This window comes from Aythya fuligula, chromosome 2 (genome assembly GCF_009819795.1).
Source record: "Aythya fuligula isolate bAytFul2 chromosome 2, bAytFul2.pri, whole genome shotgun sequence".
Lineage (NCBI taxonomy): Eukaryota > Metazoa > Chordata > Aves > Anseriformes > Anatidae > Aythya > Aythya fuligula.
Window position 1 is genome coordinate 117,373,874 of NC_045560.1, and position 22,433 is coordinate 117,396,306.

At 47.3% G+C, this 22,433-nt stretch overlaps 1 protein-coding gene across 4 annotated transcripts in view; it reads left to right on the forward strand.

The window, feature by feature from the left end:
• KCTD1 (potassium channel tetramerization domain containing 1) overlaps positions 1–22,433 on the forward strand; it is a 97,199-nt gene that overhangs the window by 31,041 nt on the left and 43,725 nt on the right. The window contains exon 1 of one of the 4 annotated variants that reach the window (XM_032181693.1): positions 2,284–2,330. The exons of the other annotated variants lie outside the window; for them this stretch is intronic. The gene's annotated coding sequence lies outside the window, so the exon portion shown is untranslated. Of the gene's footprint in view, positions 1–2,283; positions 2,331–22,433 lie in introns of those variants that run through there. 4 annotated transcript variants of the gene reach the window in all.

A 22,433-nucleotide genomic window follows, 5' to 3' on the forward strand; every position in this document is an offset into this window, starting at 1 on the left:
CCCAGCACCTCGGAGCCCCGTCCCGGCTCCATCCCGGCCCCGTCCCGCCCCGTCTGCTCCCCGCCGCCGCCGCTGGGAGCGCGCTCCCTTTAAGAGCCCGGCTTTGCCTCCCGGTAGCTGAAGGTCATTAAAACACAAAAGCGCTCCGGCGCTGCGGTCCAATATAGCGCATGCGCCCTGCCCGAGGACTGGCAGGGAGACGGCAATATGGCGAGAATGCCTGGCAGCGGCGGCGGCGGCGACTGGAGCGGCGGAGGCGGCGGAGGCGGAGGGGGCGGTGGGGACAAGGCGGGGGAGCGGCCGCCGGGCCGTGTCCGCGGCGCCCCCCGGCCGCCCCGCTACTGCAGCGCCGGCGAGGAGGAGGAGGAGGGCGAGGAGGAGGATGAGATCCGGGAGGTGCAGATAACGGGGGACGAGGAGGAGGAGGAGGAGGAGGAGGATGGAGCCGATGGGGGGCTGCTGCTGGACGAGGAGGAGGAGGAGGAGGAGGAGGAGGAGGAGGAAGAGGAGATGGGTCTGGAGTGGGACGGCGAGGAGGAGCCCGAGCCGCTGCCCCCCGCCCCGGGCCGTACCGAGCGCGGCTGCGGCGGCGGCGGCGTCGGGGCGGCCCCGGGGGGAGCCGCGGGCGCTGCCCCGGGGGGCGTCGCGGGCGGCGGCGGCGGCGGCGGCGGCGGCGGCGGTGGCGGCGTCGGGGTCGTGGGGGCGCCGTCGGAGGACGCGGAGCTGGAGGCGGCCCTGCTGCTGCAGCGGCCCGAGCGGGCGCGGCTGAGCGAGAACACGCGGCTGGCCACCCGCTACGCCGTGCGCATCTTCCGCGAGTACCTGAGCGAGAAGGCGCAGAGCCCCGACTTCGAGACCATGGACAAAGGGGCGCTGTGCCGGGTGCTGCGCTCCTTCTACGCCGAGGCGCGCTCCAAGAGCGGGCAGCTCTACTCCAAGTCGTCGCTCATCAGCATCCGCAGCTCCCTCAACCGCTACCTCAACGAGCCGCCCTACTGCCGCACCCTCGACCTCACCAAGGACCCCGAGCTGCGCGCCGCCAACCTGACGCTGGCGGCCGTCATCCGCAAGCTGGAGGAGCAGGGCGCCGGGCCGGTGGTGCAGAAGCAGGCCATCACCCGCGCCGACCTCCGCAAGCTCTACACCTGCAGCGTCTTCAGCACGCAGAGCCCCTTCGGGCTCCTCAATAAGGTCTGGTTCGAGACCTGCATGTACTTCTGCACGCGGGGACGGGAGAACCAGCGGGAGCTGGAGGAGGACTCCTTCGGGCTGGCCGTGGACGAGGACGGCCGCAAGTTTGTCTACTTCAAGGCTCTGGGACCCTACCACAAGTCGCGCTCGTCCTCCTGGAGCAAGAAGCGGGCGGAGAGCAGTGACGAGGAGAACCTGCCCCGCATGTACGAGACCGGCACCGAGTTCTGCCCCTACGCCAGCTTTGTCAAGTACCTCTCCAAGCGCAACCCCCTCTGCAAGGCCTTCTTCCAGCGCCCGCGGGACCACTGCAGCGAGGGCGACATCACCTGGTACGAGAACAAGGCCATCGGCAAGAACCTGCTGGGCACCCGCATGCAGATGCTCTCCAAGGCGGCCAAGCTCTCCAAGACCTACACCAACCACTGCATTGGCGCCGTCTCCATCGCCACCCTCAACAGCATCGCCGGCATCGGCACCAAGCTGGGGGGGCCGCCGCCACCGCCGCACCACCACCACCCCCCTCCCCACCACCACCACCACCACCACCTCCTCCACCACCCCGCCGGCGGGGGCTGCTACACCCCCGCCGCCCTCAACGGCGGGCCGCGGCCCCGGCCGCCCGCCACCAACCCCTACGTGCTGCCCAAAGACGGCGACGCCGCGCCGGTGAAGGCAGAAGCGGCCGCGGTGGCCCCGGCCAAGCGTGCCCTCTACGAGGCGGTGTTCCCGGCGGGGGCCGCGGCCGGTGGCGATGCTTGCGGGCCCTCGGCCTCCCCCAAAAGACTCTGCCGCCGCCCCGCCGAGCCCCTGGACGCCGCCGCGCCCGCCGTGGTGGTGGTCTCAGTGAAACACGACCCCCTGCCTCACCTCCTCCCCGAAGCCAATGGGCACAGAAGCACCACCTCACCCACAGTAGTTTCACCTGCTCTTGTTTCCCCCACACAGGTAACCGGAAAAAGGAGAGGAGGAGGAAAAAAATAGAGATAAATACAACCCCCGAGCTGGCCACCCCGGCCCACGTAGCCTGCGCTCCCCCCTCGCTTGCCCGTCTCCCCCAGGGCCGGTGGCAGCGTTTGGGCAGCCAGAGCCCCCCGCGAGCCGGCCAAACCCCGCTCGTCCCACGGGGAGGTGCCCAGGTACCGTCCTGCTCCCCCTCGGCGGTGGCACCAGTCCTGCGGCTCCCCCTCTCCCTCCTTTTTGCTTTCTTTTCCTCTTTCCTTGTTTTTTTTTTTTTGTGTTCTGTCCCCCCCCCCCTCTTTTTGCGGAAGATATGAGTTACGAAAGTCGGGCCAAAGTAGTAGATAAGGGCGTCAGATATCATTAGTGTGTGTGGTGTTCTTGATGTGCTAATGAACTATTTGAATAACCTCAAATGCAGGAAACAGCCAGGAGAATACTCAATTACACACTAGTAATGAGGGTGTAATTTTAAACTTCAGAAGTTAACAAGAGGGTTAATATGGCAATTGCATTCATCTTGTATTTGTTTATTTAAAATAGCTCTGTTTCCTGGCAGTGATCCTCTTTTTTTTTTCTTTTTTTTTTTTTTATAAGGCAAATTGGCTTTAGTTGCATTAGTTGCCATAGTGGCGAAATATACAGCAGCAGCACAATTAGGCGGGTTAGGTGCAGCGAGACCAAGTTTGTTGGAGGTGCTTCGTGTCGCTGAGGCGGGCCGGGCGAAGCGGAGAGGTGCCCCCGGCCCCGCGCTGCAAGTTCCCTCTGCCGCACGTGCTGCCCGGACCCTTCAAAAGCTGGCTCCTTTTGGGTTGTTTTAGGGTTTTTTTCAATGGCTGGAGCTAAATTACCGCGCCGCGTTTCGATTAGGGACTCACTACGCTTTTACAGTTGGCTCTGAGTTTGGAAGTCCTTCCAACTCCCTCTGTAAAACTTCTGCAGCTACGCCGCGCCCCATAAAACCCCGAGCAGCTTTAATGCTCACTGCCCTGCGCGGTCACCAACCCCCCCCCCCCCACCCTGCGACGTGCTGGTGTTGAGCAGTAACAGGGATTTTGGTGTCGGGCCGTGCTGTGGGGTGAACGCAGGTATCCGACATGCCTGAGCTGCTCCCGAAGTGGAAATACCAGTTCTGGACAGAGTGACCCTTTCAGGGAGCTTGCCGGCTAATCAGCCAGCCCCGGGCTAATTGGGGAGGGGAGAGCGGGAGGGGGGCTTTCTGGGAAAGCCTGCATAAGCATCCATGTTCTTCACGGTACCTGTGACCTCTCCTTTCTAGTGTTGTGTGGGTTTGGGGTTTTTCGACCACTTCAGCGGAGCGCTGCGGTTTGACCTCCTGCTGCGCGGGTCTGGTGTCTGCGGGTGGCTCGGAGGCTCGGTTGCGTGCAGATAGTGCTTTTGTTCTAGCTCCTTATGTCAGGGATTACATCAGGTGTATTTCACCCCAGACTCCTCTTGTGCTTGCATTTCGTGACCTAGAGGGTAATTTGGGAACTTCAGGCGTGGCTTGGCTCCTAGGAAGGCTGCGAACATGAGGATGGGGCAGAGGGACCCATGGTGATGGAGGGAGCATCGCGCGGTACGCGTGCCCATAACCTGCACAGCGAGGTGTCCCAGCCTGTCCCCCAAATCCCGTAACATCCCCGTAAAGCTCACACGAGGAGAAATGCAGCTGTTGGACCGCTCGTTGTGTGGCTGCACGGTCGGAGCTGTGATTCTCATTAGTGGCTGGTATCGGGGGAAAAGGGAGAAATGCCTTGAATAGACGGGAGCGTACGTGGCCATGTGCTGCCTTCTTAGCTACAGCAAGGAGGAAAATGAGCAATCAGCAAGGATACTAGACAGTGTGGGTTTTCTCAGTAATTATATGGAAATGTTCATCTCCATTCACAATCTAATGAGCTAAACAAGCTGCCCAGCCACTTCTGTAGCTAAATCTTGCCTGCACTACAAAACTCAGTAATTTAAGTCTTTAGGAGAAGGGAGCTTTTTTTTTCCTTCCTAATCGCTGGTTCTTGTCCTGTCAGTTTTAACTTATGCATTTCTTCTTGGGACGCGATGAAAAAACGTTGTCTGGGTTTCCTTGGGAGACTGTTAATGCTAAACTTTTTCTCCCTAGCTACCTTTTATAATAGTTACGCTAATCGAGGGCCAGGGCATTTCCTGGGGAAATTAATGACTGGCTGGGGTTAATGGCCCAAGGCACTGCCTCAGGCCATCAACTCTCCCAGCTGGTCATTAATCCCCAGGAAATGCCCTGGCCCTCAATCGTTATTGCTTAATTATAAACAAAGACTTTCCAGGCCTTTTCACTGAATACAGCTCATCAGGCAATGTGACACTGAATTCTGCTGTTGACAAATATCGCTGGTTTCTTGAAAGCACCAAGGTCAGAAGCCCGTGTTTTATTGGTCCCGTCCGTAATTATTGGTCCAGGGGACAGATTCTGCTGCCCCCTGGGCAGGTGAAACACCCCGTTGAATAAATATCAGTGCAAGGAGGGGGCTTCTCAGCATGTTTATGCTGTGTGTGTGTACGGATGCTTTCTTACAGCATTAATACCTTAAGCAAGGTATGGAAAAGGTTAAATGGAGGCACTAAGCTGAAGGTGTTGAATTTGCACTGTCTGCAAACTTTAAGGATCTGAGCAAGGATAGTAATTTTATTCTCTTCTGTCGTGGCTGCTCCCTTCTTTTGTTTTAGCCCCAGGACGTGTTTGTAGCACTTGGTTTGTAGGACCCTCCTCCAGAGCTGGGGAAAGGTACATCAAATGCTCAACTTGATCCAGCGATTGCTTTCAGTTGCAGCCGTGAGAGCAGCATTATACAGTATATTTTAAGCATACTGTGCCATCATGGCACAACTTTCTTTTCAGTACTTATTTGCTCTGAAGTGTAGCAATTTTCCTGCCACTGACAGCAGTGCTTCAGCTCGAGTTGATGACAGAGGGATGTAATTTGTCTGTTGTTCATCTCTCGTGTTACTGAAAGATGAACAATAGCTAAAGTTCAAGCCTTTGATGCTACAGTCTGGTGGTAGCTGTTGAGATTTATAGGTCTGGTACATGCTGAACTTCCTGCAGTACAAATTTCCCAAAGTAGGTCTAAGGAAATACGTTGGTTTATGCCATGGATGAGGGGAGTCACGGGTTGCTTTGAAATGATTCTGTTACATCAGTTCTCTAACTCAGATGGGTTTTTCTGGGCTACTTCTGAAGAGTTTCATCGGCTCTTAAGATATCTACCAAATGTTTGGTCATTTAAGCGTGGCTCACATGCGTTTGTCATAGTGTCTGGGAGATACTTGAAGGTTTTTTCTTTCTGGTTTCAACCCAAGGCCAGCTTTGTTTGTGCGTGTGTTTTCTCTTGATCTGGCAAGTGTTTTTTTATTGCCTTATGCTTTCTTTGAAGGGCTTACTTTGACCAGATCCAAAAGTCTTCTTTTGACTGCAGGTTTGGCAAAGCAAGGCAAAACAGTAGTACATGATGAATATAAGTAAGGAGTAGGCACAAACTGCAACAAATCATCGTAATTAATAAGTTAGTCTAGCTCTTTTTAATCTTTTTCTTTTGGAAATGGATAAGAATCTTTCTGCTTAATGTTTGGTATGAGAACATCCCATGTTTCCATAAAGTAGCCACAAAAAAGGCTTCTGTACAAATTTTTTTTGGTACTCTGTCCAGGTTCATCACTAGGAGCTTTCCAAGTGTGCAGAATAGGAGAACTCCTCAGAAAGCTCCAGGGATGTTTCGGGAGGCAGCGTTAGGATGCTAGGCTTTATTTCTATACAGATAATAGATGGGGCAATATCCCTATCTTAACGGCTTAAAGCACAGCAGCTATTAAGACTGATGACTTCTAAATACCTTGTTAGTTCTCGTGGGAGTATATCTGTTTACTTAGTTTCTGAGGTTAGTTGTGGCTGTGCTACTGTCTGGTGAGTGCCATCCTCTTTGATTAATGGATCATCAGAGCTTGCAAGAAAACCTAGGGTTTGCTAGGTGTCTCTTTTAAAAGGAGCACCAATGTTAAAATCTTTAAGTGTGAGGGTGAAAAGAACAATAAAAACTGTACCTACTTTACAGGGTGTTTGTTTTGTGGTTGTTTTTTTTTGGTTGTTTTCTTGGTTGTTTTTGTTAATGGGAAATTGTTTCTTTTTCCATTAGAGTTACAGACATGGAAAGTGATCAACTGTAGGAGGTACCTATTATACCTGCTGGTCATTAAAGTTGCTCTTAAACACAGGGGAGGCAGGGGTATCAAACCCCCAAACCCGTGTTCTTATCAATCTCCATAGCAAAATCTTGGCTATTGCTCTCCTCAGTCACTCAGTGCTGTAATTCGCAGTTATTCTAAAAAAATAAAATAAAATAAAAATTTGAACAGGGCTTTTTATTTTATTTTATTTTTTGAAGATGGTAAGACATCCCAAACTGTATTCCTTATAACCAACAGGAGGTTTGTGGGAATATGAATGTGCCCCAAGACAAGCTCAAGAGAAGCAGAATAGAGATTGGGGTCAGTGATCTCCTTTAGGCTCTGGGGGCTGTGCTCGTGCTGAAATGAATGAAGGGAGCTGGTCTTTCTTTCCTGGAATGGAAACGGTCTGTTTGGGTCGGCTGCTGGGGAGGAGATTGCTTGAAGGTGACTCGGGGTGAGTTTCTGTGAAGATGTGAGAATGGTGTTTTGCTACACGCAGGTAGATTTTAGATTTTTGGCGTATAAAGTCTAGCACATCTGCTATATTGTCTTGGTAGGTGGTCTTAGATGCATTGGGGTGATGTATTGGAGAAAATACATTATGTAACAACTTCAGGTGGTGGTTTCGTCCAGTAGCATGTCAATTCTTAAAATATTTTTACTTTTTGGAAATTAGACTTTATTTGCACTGTGTGAAGTAGTGAGAAACTTGCCTAGTCCAACCTTCAGTGACGCTGATAAGAATGCAAGAGGCGATCCCTTTTGTGTAAACTAAATGAAGATGACCCTTTTCATAACAATTAGGGGGAAAACAGCATCTCTGGAGTGCTGCTGTATTTTGATGCTTCTGTAATTGTACAGAATCTGAAATGACTAAGTTGGTACTCTTCCTCTGCGAACATCAGAGGTAAGCTGCACAAACTTAAAGACAGCAGAGGTGGTGTTTTTTTTTTTTTTTTTTTTTTTTTTTTTTTTTTTTTTTTTTTTTTTTTTTAACAAAAAAGTCTTCTGTGATTATCCTGTAAAAGATTTCCCATTGCCCAATGCTCTCCTGCTAGAGAGCAAGAGATCAGAAACTGTTCGGTCTAATTGGTGAGTCTGTATGACAGTGAGCTGCCTTATTTCATGTGTGGTGTAGAAATAAATGAGTGCTTAAACCCTTTGAAACACACCACTACTGCACAAGCCATAGGCTGTAATTAAATTGAATGTGGGGTTGTATTGTCTTGTGCCCTTGGCTATAAACTTGATAACAGACCATGGTACACCCACTATTGTGTTAGAAGCTGGAACCTAATTAGCTATGTTGTAGATTTTCAGTCACTTTCGAAGCCCTTCTGTTCATCCTTCTCCCAGTGTCCTTTTTTCTTATTATTTTGCTTTTCTGTTTCTGAAGCAATAAAATCACCCTGCTTTTCAGGAGGAAATCATTAAGGGCATGTAGCCAAATATGTACGTGCAAGATAATTTTTTATCGCATTTTTGGATTCAAGGGACAAGTGTTAGTAACTGCATTTTATCTGATGTAGAAGAGATTTATTAATGTTGTGATAGTGAAAAATATATAATCATGTTTTCGGGGAATGCTTTGTAAGCCTCTCAGGCATTCGAAGGGGGAGGAAGGAAGGGATTGCAACTTCTCACAATACCTTGATCTGAAAGTAATGTCGGAAGACATGAGATTGAATTCTGTTCTCGTTGTTTTTCAGGATTATCCACACAGAAAAATGGCTCTTCCAGGCTTTTTACAAATTCACGTGCTTTTGCACTCAGCCAATTTTAGTTGATCTGAAAACCTTCAAACTTGCTAGGGACTTAATCCCTAATGAGGACAAGTGCCTTTGATCTGTTCTTAGTGCCATTTTTAGTTTGGGAAATAATCAAAGTTGCAGCGCACAGATGCAGCGTGTACATTTTCAGTAAGTTCTCAGTTAATTGATATGCCTGCTGATTGTGTCTGTCTGTACACTTCTGTGGCTAGGACAGATCATTGCAGTTGGACGTGGGAGCCCTGGCGGTGCCAGACCCATGCGTTCTGCTGTCCTCGTGCCTTTTTGTTGGTAGCCAGGGGAGTGTGGAAGGACAAAGCCCAGGGATGCTCAGGAATGTGTGGGGATGTTCAGGGGTGCACAGGGTGAGGGCAAAATAAATCTCTCTATGAGAGGTGAGGCACAAAGATCAATTCTGGTTTTTGTTCTGTTTCCTTATCCTAGAGAGCTTGTGGAAGCACTGAGGCAGTTTCTGGTCTAATATTCATGTCTATCACGGGGCTCTGTTTCACTCCCTCCTCCTTAAGCACCCAAATCCAGCATCTGGCAATGCTGTCATTTGTTTTAGTCTGTGGGTTGTCTCTTTTTCTTTTTTTTTTTTTTTTTTTTTTGATACGGGAAGTGGGAGGAAGAGGAGGCTGTGAAGTTGTGACTCTTGTGGTTGGTAGCTCTAATGAAGGGGCTGCAGCTCGCGGACTTCCCCGTAAATTGGTGCCTGTGTATGCTGTTACTACTTCTGCATCTGTCTGTCAGAAATGCAATGCGTAAATGAATGACTTCCTTAAAACACCACAGTATTTTAAGCTCCTCTGTGTGTGTGTGTGTGTCCGTTTACGTATGCTTAAAATTAGGGATTGCAGGAGAAATTTCAAGAGTGATTTCTCAACCCTTCAGCTGAACCCTGGGCTTTTAGTAACTGCAGTTACATAGATAATGTGTGTTTGTGCGTGTGTGTGTGTGTATGCTGCTTTCACTGCTGTTGATTTTTCTCTGTGTATTTCTAATAGGCTTCAAAAGTGGCAGGGAGGAGGTGCTCAGAAGCAAGACAGCATGCTCCGTCTGGTGTTATTAAGATCCAAAAGAGTAGTCTTGAGCTGTTACTCTGATTTGGGGTTACCAGCCATGCCGCCCATGCCCATCTTGCTGGTGTGAGCTGTTGTTTTCATGGCTGAGGTGCCTGCAGCACACCTGAAGAGATGGCCAACTGCACCAAAACTATTGCGTGCAATCAGTGGCTAATTACCAAGCATCCTCTGGCACGAAGCTCATCTGGAAATGAAGCAGCAGAAGTGTGTGGGGGGAATGGCATACATGGGTTTGGCACAAAAGAGGAGGGGAAATCCTCTGGTGTTACCCTTCCCACCTGGATTCTGCTTGGGCTGGGCTGAGGCTTTTTCTCCCTCCGAGTGCCTGTAGGCTGGGAGCAGGTGGGTTGAGGAGTTACCTCCCTTCTCGACGCAGCCTTTCCTCGTACCAAAATCATGCTGCCCCCAAGCGTGTGAGTTGCCCTAAGTGCTGTAATTAACCCACGTGGCTCTGATGCCAGGCTTGGAGGACCTAATTTTGATGGTTAGGGTGGCAAGCTGGAAGGTGTAGATGGGAACACAGATGTCGTAACAGACAAATCTACAGGCTGTAGTGTGGATGATGCGTGAATGTCAGATAAAGAGGGAACCTGCCTGAATTAGTTGCACTTTTGAGGGCTTTCCTACATTTCTAATAGTTTTATTACTAATGGCATTCACAGTGTCTACTTGTGTGCTGTTCGTTTTGTCTTCATCTTGGATATCATAGGTAGCTAGAGAACTATTGCAGACCAGGTTTGCTTTGATTGGGAGATGAGGCTTTCTGTGGGCTTTTGTTGAGTTTATGAGTACTAGTTCCCATCTTGGTTTAGAAAACGTGTTGCCCTTTTTCTGTTATAACACCAGTTTCTAGAAGCTCTTCCTAGACCCAGCTAAGACCAGGTTCACATTTCTACTTGATTTTTTTAAAATGCTGTTGGGGGGAAAAAGGTAATAAGGTGTTCTAAGTTTGTGGGTTTTGGCAAATAACTGGCTGAGAAAGAACTGTGTAGCCTCTCAGTATCATTTACGCCTTCTTTTTCTATTGCCTTTTAATTCGGTAATGCTGAAGTAACTGTTTTGCTGATTATATCTCTGAAAATAGAGCTTCTCTGAAAAAGCACGCTCTCTCTAAAAATACACAGTAGTGGCAGACACGGTCGCAAGGACTGCGGGTAGTGGAGGAGCAGCCGTTCTCACGGCAGAGGGGGTCACATACAGCCCTGCAGCACTCCCTTCTGTACCACTGGCCAAAGTCGGTAGGAATGAGATCTCTCCCCAGCACAAATGCTGTACAAGTTTATATTCTTTAGCAGGAATTGCAGTGCAAATCCCTCCTCGCTCAGCCTTTGACTCCAGCTCTTTTGCCGAAGTGCTGTTTGAAAATAAAACAGGCAGAGTGGGACTGACGTGGGTTTAGGTGTCAGGCTGAAAAAAAAAAGAAAAACACTGCTGGAAAATCAGCTTTTGAAGCTGTTGCAAATCCAGAGCAGCGTTTGTAACGTAGTTAAGGTTTGACTTTTAAGAAACAGAGACAACTTTAATGTCCTCTCAAAACAGTGTAAATTTTGCTTTCTTTGTGGGGTATTTGACACACTTCTCTAACAGTCTAATTTCTGTATTTTTTTTTAATCTCTAGAATACCTTGCAGATTACCTTAAAATAAAATAAATTAAGCGTTGTTTTTGAAATGCACCTGCATTTGTCAGCTGCTTTGAAATGAAACATTCCCAGTCTTTTTGGTGTTGCTTAAGGGGGAAGTGCATACAAATTTTTCCATTAAAAGTACTTCTGGACCTAAACCGCACTCTCTTTTTTTTAGGCATTGGAAAGTCTCAGAAGCGAGGAAAGCCAAAACAAACAAACAGACAAAAATAAAAAAATCCAGGTTCATTTTAACCAGCAAATACAAATTTGTTGAAATGGGTATCCAGTTTAAAATGTGGTGATGTAAATAATACGAAACATAGCATGAATGAATGTGCTAGTGCATTGCATCGGGGTGTGGAAGTAGCACTAAGCTATAATATACATGGTGAAAGTGTCCACGTAGCAGAAAGCAGGATAACCAAATGCTTTTTTCTAAGTTTACTGTGGTAATTCATTAGACAAGGATTCCTCATGCCCATGCTAAAGTGGAATTTTAACCAGTTTTGCTCAGTATGCCGAACTACCAGACTGCTAACAGGTGCATTCAGGATCAGCAATGTAAGAGTGGGCTAGGTTTGCATTGCAGGGCGATGATATGGCAGTAACTGTGGCAGTCATGAAATGTACAGAGAGGCTTTTAGAAGCTTGTTAGAAAGCTTGGTTATTTCAGCAGTTGAAAGATACTAAAGCATCGGGTGAAATCCATCATATGTCCAGGTAAAGATACAATAGCTGATGAATAAGTGGATCTGCTGTAGATTTCACAAGGCCCCTGACCACGTTTTAGCTAAAACAGAAACAAACCAAACAAAAAACCCTTCAGTGCTGCTGTCTGAGCAGCGACCGCAGAGCCCTGCCTTGGGGACGTTGGGCACTGGTGGCGAGGCAGCCCGCGGCTCCCTGAGCCCCCTGGGTTTTCCTCCAGAACTGTAAACAAGTGCTGTAAGGAAAAAACAAAGCGTTGCCATTTCCCTCGCACACAAACACTCTTTATAAAAGCCAAAAAGCTCCAAAGCAAGCATGCTGTCTGAAATTGTTTTATTCTCTTTTAATGGCAGTGGTCTGAAGTAGCTGTTATACCTGAATGGGAGAGGAGAGCGGGGATGAGCCCTCCGACCCATCTGGAAGCCAGCAAGTGGGACTAAATAACTGTGCCAGCTGGGTTTTGGAGCTAGGACGTAGGAATTCTGTGGTAAGGAAAAGAGCTGGAAAAACATTGACGTAGGAAATGAAGAAGTGAGGGAAAGCAGGGTGAGAAAGAGTTACCCATCTTCTCATTGCAGTACATCAGGTAGGAAACAGATTCATTTCTGTAGGGCCAGTGCACTGCTGCTCAGTGACTTTGGTGGGTTCAAGGGTGGGAAATAATGCTTCTCTTAGAAATGGAGCTAGAATTAGGAAATATAATTAAAAAAAATCGCCCTTCTTAATACTAAATAACACATGTAGAAAGGCACTGAAGCACAATTTGATCAAGGAAAAGAGAAAGCTGAGGAGTGGCAAAGAGAAATTGTGTATTTTCTTTAGAGCAGAAGTGCTGGAGCAAAATGTGAAAGAGTGGTAGTGGTTGGGTTTTGGGGGCAGTGTGGTCTTGGTTTTCTTCAACTTCCAAGTCAGTTAAAAGAAACTGAGTGTGGTGTAAATTAAATACGTTGTATTCTTGAATTTGGAAATTGACATCTAAAAGGTTTTATTTCCTTAACCTTAAAAAAGGAGACATTTACACCCGTGGTTGCCTACAGAGTTTTGTTTCAGAGTCAGTGTTGGTTCTTGGGTGTGCATCCCAGAAGACATCCACTGTCAGCACTGCAGTAAAATGGCATATAAGCACTGTGTTTGTTTTTATTCCTAATGGACAATAAACTAGTTTCCTCAAGCTACTCGAAATACTCCTTGTAAACTAAAGTGTCCAGATCAATTTCTCATTCACATCGTATTAAAACTCGGTGAGGAAGTTGGGAAAACATGGTTTTGATCAAAGTGCTGCATGAGCTGGCGATCTACTCCATTAATCTTTAAGCTACTTCATAAAATTGCTGCAGAGAACCCAGCGTGTTCCTGCTTCCAGAGAAAGCTTTATCCCACCTGGGTGCCACACGGGCTCCCGCAGCACCACGATGAGATGGGAGCTTTACTAGCACCAGGGTTGGGGTCTTGGTTCTGCTGTATATTATCTGGATGATGGTTTCCTAGTGAAATACCAGCTTTGTTAAATTTCTACTAGGAAGAGCTGTCTGCATCTAAAATTACTTGTGTACGCTGGCCTATGCTGTGTGTTAATGCCCGTGTTTTCATTGCGTACTCAGTTCGTGCTATATATCACAACTTCAGGTGCTTCAGTGGTGTGCTTAATCAAAATGCGTTGTTTTTCCCCCCCTAAAGAAACAAGTGCAAGGGCACAGCTCTGAGACATCAGGAATTCCTTGGTGGATCTGGAGGTAGATGGCTGCTTGCTAGCATTCAGCACGTAATTCTTCAGGAGTAGTTAAGCTGCTCTCATACTGTAGCCCATTTTTCATAAACCCATTTTAAACTTTTATACAGTGTCTTTTCAGATCTCCCTTCTATCAAGCTTCTGCCTGTGCATCTTAATGAGTAGAAGACCTCAGATCAGTGTTTAAATCATCTGGTTCCCTCCTGTATGTATGTGGCTGTATCAAGATATATAATCACGCACTCTATTATAAACTTACTCCAGGAGAGGTGTTCAACTGATCAGCAGTGCTTTCGGCTGGCAGCGGCAGGCAGATGCTTTGAGTGCTGTTGCAAATCAGTAGTATTGTTTCGGAGATGCTGTCGGATATGCTATTTCTGTTGTGCCGTGAGAATAAAAGCTCTGTGTCTTGCTGGTGGGGGAAATGAAGCACGTGAGAAGCGGCCGACACAGCATAAAACCTCCTGGAGTGAGAAGTGCACAGCCCGTGTGCCGGCGGGACTGTCCCATAAGGGTGAACGGCGTGCTTCAAGGGAGAGATGAGGGTGCTGGGGACGGTGTACCAGCTGATTTGAGGCTGAAGGGAGAAGATGTACTGCTGAGAGAGGTGATAAAAGATGTTATCAGGATGCACCGGCAATTTTAGCCCAAAGTGTGGAAGGAAGCCCTCATCCAAAGTAACGTGAAGCTGTTAGTCGTTCTTAAGGCAGGTTTTTTGTGACTTAGGGGAAAGGTGGTGGTCTCAGTCAGGACCCTAGGGGATGAGTGTGGTCAACACTTCCTCCTCCTCCTCCTCCTCAGGCAGGGAGAGGAAGAGCTGCCCTCATCCCCAGAAGTGAGCTGCTGCTGGACAAAGCACGCTGGTGGCAGTGGTGTGTTGGCTGCTGGGACAGTCTGCTGGGCTGGGAACGTGTTGTGGAAAAGCAGCAGACTCCTGCACCAATTTAAGTGGAAAAACAAGACTAATGGCCAAATTTGTCGTCTTCATGTTTTTCACTTGTTGTGAAAAATAGCCCTGTGCTTCACCATCTTCCTGGCTTTACCATCTCCTTAATACAACTGCTCTGACTTTTACTGATGGCTTCTTGCGCCTAATCAGTTCTTAATGAAGCAGAGGGGTGTATTTTATTCTGTCCTGCATGGGCTTCCTTTTGTCACTCTTTGTTTTCCCTCCACTCCGTTTCCACTCCAGGCTAAAATTATTTCCAGCTGAGAAGGGCTGGATGCGTGTTGTTGCACAGCAAAATTGTAAATGGCCCTACAGAGTTGCTTGCAAACAGCAGAACTGATTTTCCCTCTGTTTCTCACCTCACGTGCATGCAAGGAAGGGTCATCCGGGGCCAGACCCGAGGGCTGGCTGTCCTGGTGCCCCATCCCCAGACCGGTGGCCAAGAGCAACCTCTGTAGAGGAGGGTTGGAAACGGGCAAGGGGGTGATGCTTGTGGTGGGCTCGGATGCTTCTCGTGTGGGTGCTGTAAAAAGGCTTGCCAGCTCCCCTCTGAGGTATAAGTGGTGTGGCAGGAGGAGGCTAATCATTATAGATCAGATATGAGCACGATGCTGTTGGGTCTGTGGGGTGAACGGACGGACCCCTTTGCACTTTCTTCTCGAACTGTTTTGATGGGAATGTTGATTAGAGACAAGGTAAACTTGTTTGTGCTTTATTCATTAATGACAAACTATAAGCTGCCCTGCCTCCCCTCCCCACAGGCAAGGCACTTGAAGAAAAGCCAGGCAATTAAAGTACTTAAGACAGTAATTACAGTCAAATATACAACAAAAATAAAACCATTGCACAGGATTTTTTTTATGCTTGGTTTTGTTCTCTTCGTTTATTAAACCACAACTCTTGCCTCACGGTTGAACAGGAATGTCTCAATTGGTGGCACCAAGGCGTGCGACAAGCTTGCCTCGGTTCACTTGGGTGTTTAATAGCCTCCCTGAAGAGGAGCTCTTACTGCTGAGGTCTTCATGGCTCTGAAATCTGCTTTTTAGGTGTATCTTCAGGTATATGAAGCTGGCACACCCCCAACTCTTAGCGCTGATCGGTGGGGGCATGAAAGCAAAAGTCTCGTGGAATTTCTTCTTTCTCATTTTCCTGATTCTCACTGTACGTGGAAGAGCATTTCCGAGGTTACTGCGGTGCTTAGGAGGGGAAGACTGAATTGCTTGGCTTCAAATGTTTTAATTTACCCAGTGCATTTTAACATTCAGAAATAAGCATCCACAAACTCGGGTTGTTGTGAATCTATCTAATGAGTTAGCATAGTGCAGCGTGAGCCTGTGTGTGTGCCAGCCGAATGTATTTTAAGTGGAATTCTTAGCAACTTGAGTATTCCAGATAAAGTGCGCTTTAAAGAGAGAGAAACGTAGCAGTAATGAGATCCAGCTGGTGTACATAAACCTTTCACATTACATTACATAATTAAGTTGGTAAGTAATGTATGGGGAAAAGTTCTTGTTGCTTATTCTTTTGTACTGGAGTTTTACAAGGCTATATAAATACTGTAAGTATTTAATGGGGAAAAGCAGGATTAAAAGCAAACAGCAGAAGATGGATGGTATAAAAATGTCATAAAACAAACGTGCAGCATTACCCTTGTGATATTTAATATCAAATGACTGAAACTTGACAGTGTTCTCTATGTTGGAAGCGATCTTTTAAGATCATTTTCTAATTGATCGGTTTGATTACCATGATTGGTTTAAAGGTGTATTCTTTTCTGCTGAACAATAGCAGAGGACGCATCCCCCCGAGGGATGTTTTGGCCGGGCTTTCTGATTCAGTGAAATCTACACCGCTGTGGTATTCAAAGCAGGGTACAGGCTCATAGGCTCCTTACCATAACTTAACAACCTGTTCTCTTTTTAACAAACTGTAATTAAAGAAACATAAACTACATCTTCATTTAGTTCGACTGCAGAGCATGGGAGAGGAATGTGGGAAGGAATTCTTCGTACCGCTGTGAATGTAGCTGCCTACCTTGCAGTTGTTTCATAAACATCCTAGAAAGCTTCTGAAAAATACCGAATGTGGAATGTGCCAAAAATGGTTAAAACGCTAGACTCCGTCCTCTGGCAGACAAGCCCTGGCAAATCTTCTCTTGATGTTGCTGCCCTCAGCTGCCCTCCTTCTTTGCTGGAGCTTTTTTGCTCCCTTGCGGAGTCAGCAAAAGGTACGGCGGTGTGCCCGGGCTTCAGCAGCTGTGCTGAGCCTCGCTCCATGGCTTTTGGGGGCTGTCATTGTCACCAGTGCCATGCTGCCTGGTTGGGGACCCAGCAGGCAGGTGGCCCCTGCTTTGCCAGCTCCCCTGGGGAGTGGGATGTTTGCAAGGAGCAGTCCCAAAATGCCCAGGTGTTTGCTGAGCACTGGCTGAGCTGGAGCCCTCAGCTCTCCTCATTCAAAAAGGGTGGTCAGGCAGGTATGGTACCGTATTTAAAGCTTAGCCTGTTGCTCTTGTGAAGAGTGTAAATTAGGATAATTGCCCTGTTTTTAAATAATGAGACAATCTATTTGAGATGTCTCAATACCTGTTAACCAGTTAAGATGACAACTTAATTTCCAGCTGCTGTTACCGGTGCTGGCCTCGAGCTGCTTGGGCTGGGCGCTGTGCTATAACGTGATGTTGCCTACCCCAGAAGGAAAAGAGAGTTTTGAACCATACATAAACTTTCACTTGCATGAGAGTTACTCAGTGAGAGGTGAAAGGAGCACTTGGGATATAAGCGAATACAAATATCTTCTGGTTTTGTGGGTTTGTAAGTTCCCATAAATCAGTCGGCAAGTTCCCAGTCCTTGTGACAACCACATGTCCCATGCTCTGACATCGCAGCCACCACAAAGCCCTGGCGAAGGGTGCAATCAGCTCGCAACGAGAGTGGCAAGTCAGATAAGTGGCATTTAAAAGGCGGGGTGCTGTCCTGCACATTTCTGACTTTTTTTTTTTTTTTTTTTTTTGCAGACTGTCAGTGTACCGAAAGACTTTTAAAGTGTCCTTGCAGGTTGACAAAGCAACAAAAATCCACAGTGGGACTTTCTGCAGGGAAAAAAAAAAAAAAAGGGAGGGGGGGTATGCTGAAATCCTTTAGGGGCTTGTTCATAAGGATTTGAAGTGACTTGGTATTTTGTGCTGCTTGCTTTTAAGGAAATGTTTGTGTTAATGAGCATTTACTGCGAAACACAGAAAAGAAAGTGGCTAAAAGTGAGGAAGGGCTCAGCAAGGCCGGTCTTGTGGCTTCCGGACCTGCCAGGTGGTGGGAGCAGCAGCCAGTGGTGCTGGTTGGGATGTCCATGAACATCCAGCACCTCATGGGCTCGTGCTGCATGAAATAGCCTCACCGGGGGCTCACCCCGATGGGGCTCCCTGCCCAAAGACCCAGGCTGACCCCGCTCGGCTGGAGAGCAGGGGGATCGCGGCGCGAACAAGAGCCGCTTTGTTCTGCATCCTGGATGCACTCTGATTAAACCCCATAGTCATGAGGATGGATTTACTGGTGCGCTCTCGCTCTTTTTTTGCATTGCACAACAGCACAAACACCCAGCGAGCTAGCAGATTTAATCCGTGTTCCCTGAGGATTGTGAAATTCTGGCTGTGTATAAATTTGCTGGCTGAATTTGGAGCATGATTTATGAAGGGGACCTTGCCTCTTGTAGAAAGCAGGACTTCCCTTCCTGCAGGACCGCAAGGCAAATGTTCTCAGTCTGCAGACTTCTTCAGTCTGCTATCCTTAACGTGGTTTTGGTTCATCTTCCCTGCTGCATGTTTGCTTACTGAAACTGTTTAACTGAAATGCAAAATAAATTTATTTTCTTTAGCGTTTGGGTCTAGTGTTGGCTTACAAGAAATGCAGAGCAATGAATGCATGTTTTGCACTGTTTAGGAGCTTTCTAAAATACTCAGAAGTCTGCTGTGTTTTTTAGTTTTGTTTTTTTGTTCTGCTTCCTCAATCTGCTGTTATAAGTGCACTTTCTCTTGCTAATCTGCTGCCTGAAATACTCTTTGTTCAGGAAGGCAAGTCTATTTCTGTTGTAATCAGGGCTAAGAATTCAGCTGCAGGGTCACTCTGTGGTACTGCAGAGTTCACTGACCACGTTTTGCTGCTGGCAGTCCTAGCTTTGGCCCCTTTACACAGATCAATGCCAGGCTAACCCCATTTATTGCTACTACTGAATCAAAACTCTGCTGCTCCTATTTAATTTAGCTCAAAATAGACATAATGCAAACAAGCGTTAGCATGGCAAAAGAGCTAGGAGAAGGGGGGGAGAGAAAAAAGGCATTCAGTTGTTTGGGTTTTGGTTTGTTGTTTTTTTGTTGTTGTTGTTTTTGTTTTAATTCAAAATACCAAATGGTGCCAGGCTTCAGATGGGAGGAATTAGCTTGCGCTGCATCGTTAGGCCCTTTATAAAAAAACAATAGTCATCATTGATTGTAATCTGCACGTGAGTATTAGAGTCTATCTGGCTGTCTTCAGTTTCCTTTTTGTGTTTAAAAGCCTTTTCTGGTGTCACTGCTGCTGCTTCAGCTTCGCCATGCATTCAGCCTTCTTCTGGGTGTTGAGTCCCAGTGACGCGTCTCCGGTGTGCTTCCTTTTGGCCCCACCAGGCGAGCCTCCAGCCTTACTGCTGGGTACCGACCACCAGCTACCCCTGCTTCAGCCTGCTAGAAACCTCCAGACTTGCTTGTGGTCAAGTGAAATCGCTGTTGGCAGGAGTATTATTCTCCATGGAGCTACTCGGTGCTGAGCCCTTTGCAAGGTCCGTCGCAGTGAGATGGGTCACAAGGTTTTGCTGAGGCAGGCGCGTGGCAGGTAAGACTGCTGTGGCTGCTGGGCCTCTTGACAGAAAAAGGTAGTTTTTCTCTGTACCTGTGGATCACTTTGGTACAAGAAAATGTTGGGATTGTCAGGACGTTGCTTGGAGTCGAGATGACAGGACCTTTACATTGTGGTTGGCATCCCGCCACAGTTTCCAGCTAGGACTGGGTGTATAAATTCCACCGCCACACCTCATTCCACACGGCTTCGCAGATATGTGGGGGAAGGCATACCCTCACTGCCTGCTGTCTTCTGGGCTGAAACCTTGTTCCTTCTGCAAGGCAGCACGGGTGGAAATCCAGAGATTGGGGGTTTCTGCTGAAATATGAGGCAGTCTCTCCACATCCTCCCACACTGCCCCCTCTCCCCAAACTAATCCCCTTCAGTTCTGCATTCAGCAGAAATCAGGTGCCCAGCCTGGGTACATCTATAACGGGGCCACAGATGACAGCCATGAGACAAATCCATAATTTAGGAATTGTTGGTCAAGTTATTTTGTGCTCCCCACTGCTAGATGCTCATCGCAGGACTTGTGAAACTTTTCCTGTTTGTTCCAAGTGCTCGTACTCGTGTCTGTCACTTACAATTCATCTGTTCCTGAAGGCAAGCTTTTGTTCCAAAGGGGAGACCAAAGCCTGACAACTTAAATGTTTTTTGTGTTTCACCACCCTTCTCCACACTCTTGCAGATTAAACGCCGCCTCCTCCAGCCTACCCTTTTCTCTTTTGGCAGGGCTTTGTTGCCCCAACAGGGGATGCTTTGTCTCCCCTCTCCCACTCCCCAGGCACACTTGGCGTCCCTCTGCCTGCTCTTCTCGCCTCTCACAGTCACTGCAGCCTCCCTGCTTCCCTCCACTCTGTGCCGGAACGGAGCTGCTGGTGTCCTGCACCACTTCCCCAGCCTTTCCCCCATATTTGCCTGCATCCAGAGAAAGTCCTCTGCAGGTGCTATCTTCCAGACTTTGTCTGGAACCGCTCTTTAAAGCCTTGAGATGTGTCACTGTGGGTGACCATCCCCTCTTCAGCCCCTTCAGCTGCCAAGCTTTTCTCTTGTGATGGTTTTTCCCACTTTTCAGGTGTCTGGAATGCAGTGGTTTGGTTTGCTTTTTCACGTGAAAGCAGTACTTTTGTGAAGAAGGGTTATTTTTCTCCCTCTGATTCCTGCAGGGGTGAGAAAGGGTGTCCTCTGTCCTGCTGTCCTGGCCACTGAGCATCGGCAGCCTGCCACGTGTTGCAATGGGTGGGCAACGCTCACAGCATCCAGAGCTGTATTCCCATGTGTGCCTAAGGAGAAAGCCTCATGTGGTCCATCCTCTCTAAAGAAGGGACAGGGTCTTAATCATTGTTTGCCTTTGTTTGTTTTGGTGTGTGGTTCATTTCTTCTTTTTTTGTGTGTGTGTGTGTGGTTTTGTGTGTGTTTCTTGGTTTTTTGTTTGTTTTGGATAGAGGTAAGTTTTTTTTCTTTTACTTTGTGTAGAAAACAGTTCCTTAATCTATTTTTTTCCTTGGAAATCAAGCTGATTTTGCTCTAGTAAGTGATTACATTTTAGTAACAGATCCCAAATTACTCAATCTTCTAAGCACTTAATTATCATATACTCAAACTGCTGTCTTAGACATTTGGAGATACTCTCAGATCTTGTGGTCTCGATCCTTCCCTAAAATGTTCTTCTCTATTACAGAAGGCAGTGTAGTTCAGAGGTGTCAGTTTGGGACCTGAGCTGTTTATAAAGGATGTGTCCCCTTGTTGACATGCTTTTACTGGGTAGTACTAGTGGTTGCTACCCCTCTAGGTAGTGGATTTGTTTCCTGCAGCTTTAGTTAGGTGAAGTCTTCCCCCAAGACTAACGCAAGATTTCTTCAAGTATTGTTTTGAAGGAGAATAATTTCACATCAAGCTTACTGCCTCATCAGTGGTTAAATTAGGCTAACCTCTTGGCAATGTCCGACTTCTCCGAGAACCCAGTTACAGAACAGCCTACCAAAGAGAAATTTCATACCTGAGTGGTTACCACACGGTGGTTGAACCAGCTCTGGCAAGTGGCAGTGAATGTCCTTAGGTTGTCTAACATAGCTTCTGCATGTTTTAAAAATGAGGTAACTGTGTGTGTGTGTGTTATAAGTCTGGCTTTCATTTTCCTGGTGAAGCTGCCCATTGCCCTTTTTCTTTCGAGCTGTCCCAGAATCATCTCATTAGGTCTTTCTTCTGTGTTGTTGGCTTCTGCCATAGCGCAGCTATCTTTAGCATGACTTTGTTAACGTGTCTGTATTTCTTGCTTGTCAATTTTATTGAAACGTTCACTGAACATTTGAGGCAATAACAGCCAGTAGCTAGAGAAAGTAAGATAGGCATTTCTTGTCGATTAACCAATGTCGTCTTTATGCTTCTTTAGACACTTTCAGTTCCTTTTGTTGTCCAAGCACTGGCAATTCATGTGTTAGTAATAACCAGAGAAGCACAAAACCAGGTTCAAACAGAACATGCAATCCAAGCTAATGTATATTAAGATACCAAAATTTTGACTGGTGTTCTGAGTATGCGTATGTGTTCTGTTGTGGTGTAGGATCAAGTTAAAGCCTTTTAATATGAAATAAAAAATTTAATTAACTAGTTAGCAGCTGTCTAAAACTAGTTAGCCAGTTGCTAATTCATGAAGTTGGCAGTGGTGATGGTGGCTTCTGTTAGCATATAGCACATGGTTATATAGATTCGTGGTTAATCTACCCTCGTGGGCAAAAAATGCTAAAATTAGCTGCCAAATGGATGTTTTTATCATATGAGCTACAATGACTACTTGGAGAAATCCCTACAAGTTTGAAAACAATAATAATCAAAACTGTATTTCTTAGCTTTGGATCTGAAAGTATCTTTTACACATAATGGAATCAAATGAACCAAATCTAAAGTATGCTTTGTTCCTATGCCATACGGTTGCTGCCTTGCCAAGCACGCTTCTCGCCTTCCAAAGCAGGATCCTGCGTTCTCCTCTCCTCAAATCCTGCCCTCCACGTACCCAAAAAAGTCGCTGCTTGAGCCTGATAGTTGGGTGCACACTGTTCCTTTTCTCCCTTCATCCCAAAGTGTTTTCCCAGCATTTAAGAAAACCTCAAAAAAAAGAGAAAAGAGGTTAAAAAAAAAAATAATAAAAATGTTCATGCATTACTGCATGAAGGAGCTTTTTGAATTTAATTCAACACTTTAGCCCCTTCCCACCAGCTGCGTACCTACCCCTCTGAGGGCTTCCACATCTGAAGAGCATCACATTTCTAGTATGGGGCAGGGATAGAAAAGCATCTGGATGGCTGAGGGTTTTCAGCTCACCTCCCATATGTGGCACGACGTGTGAACAAC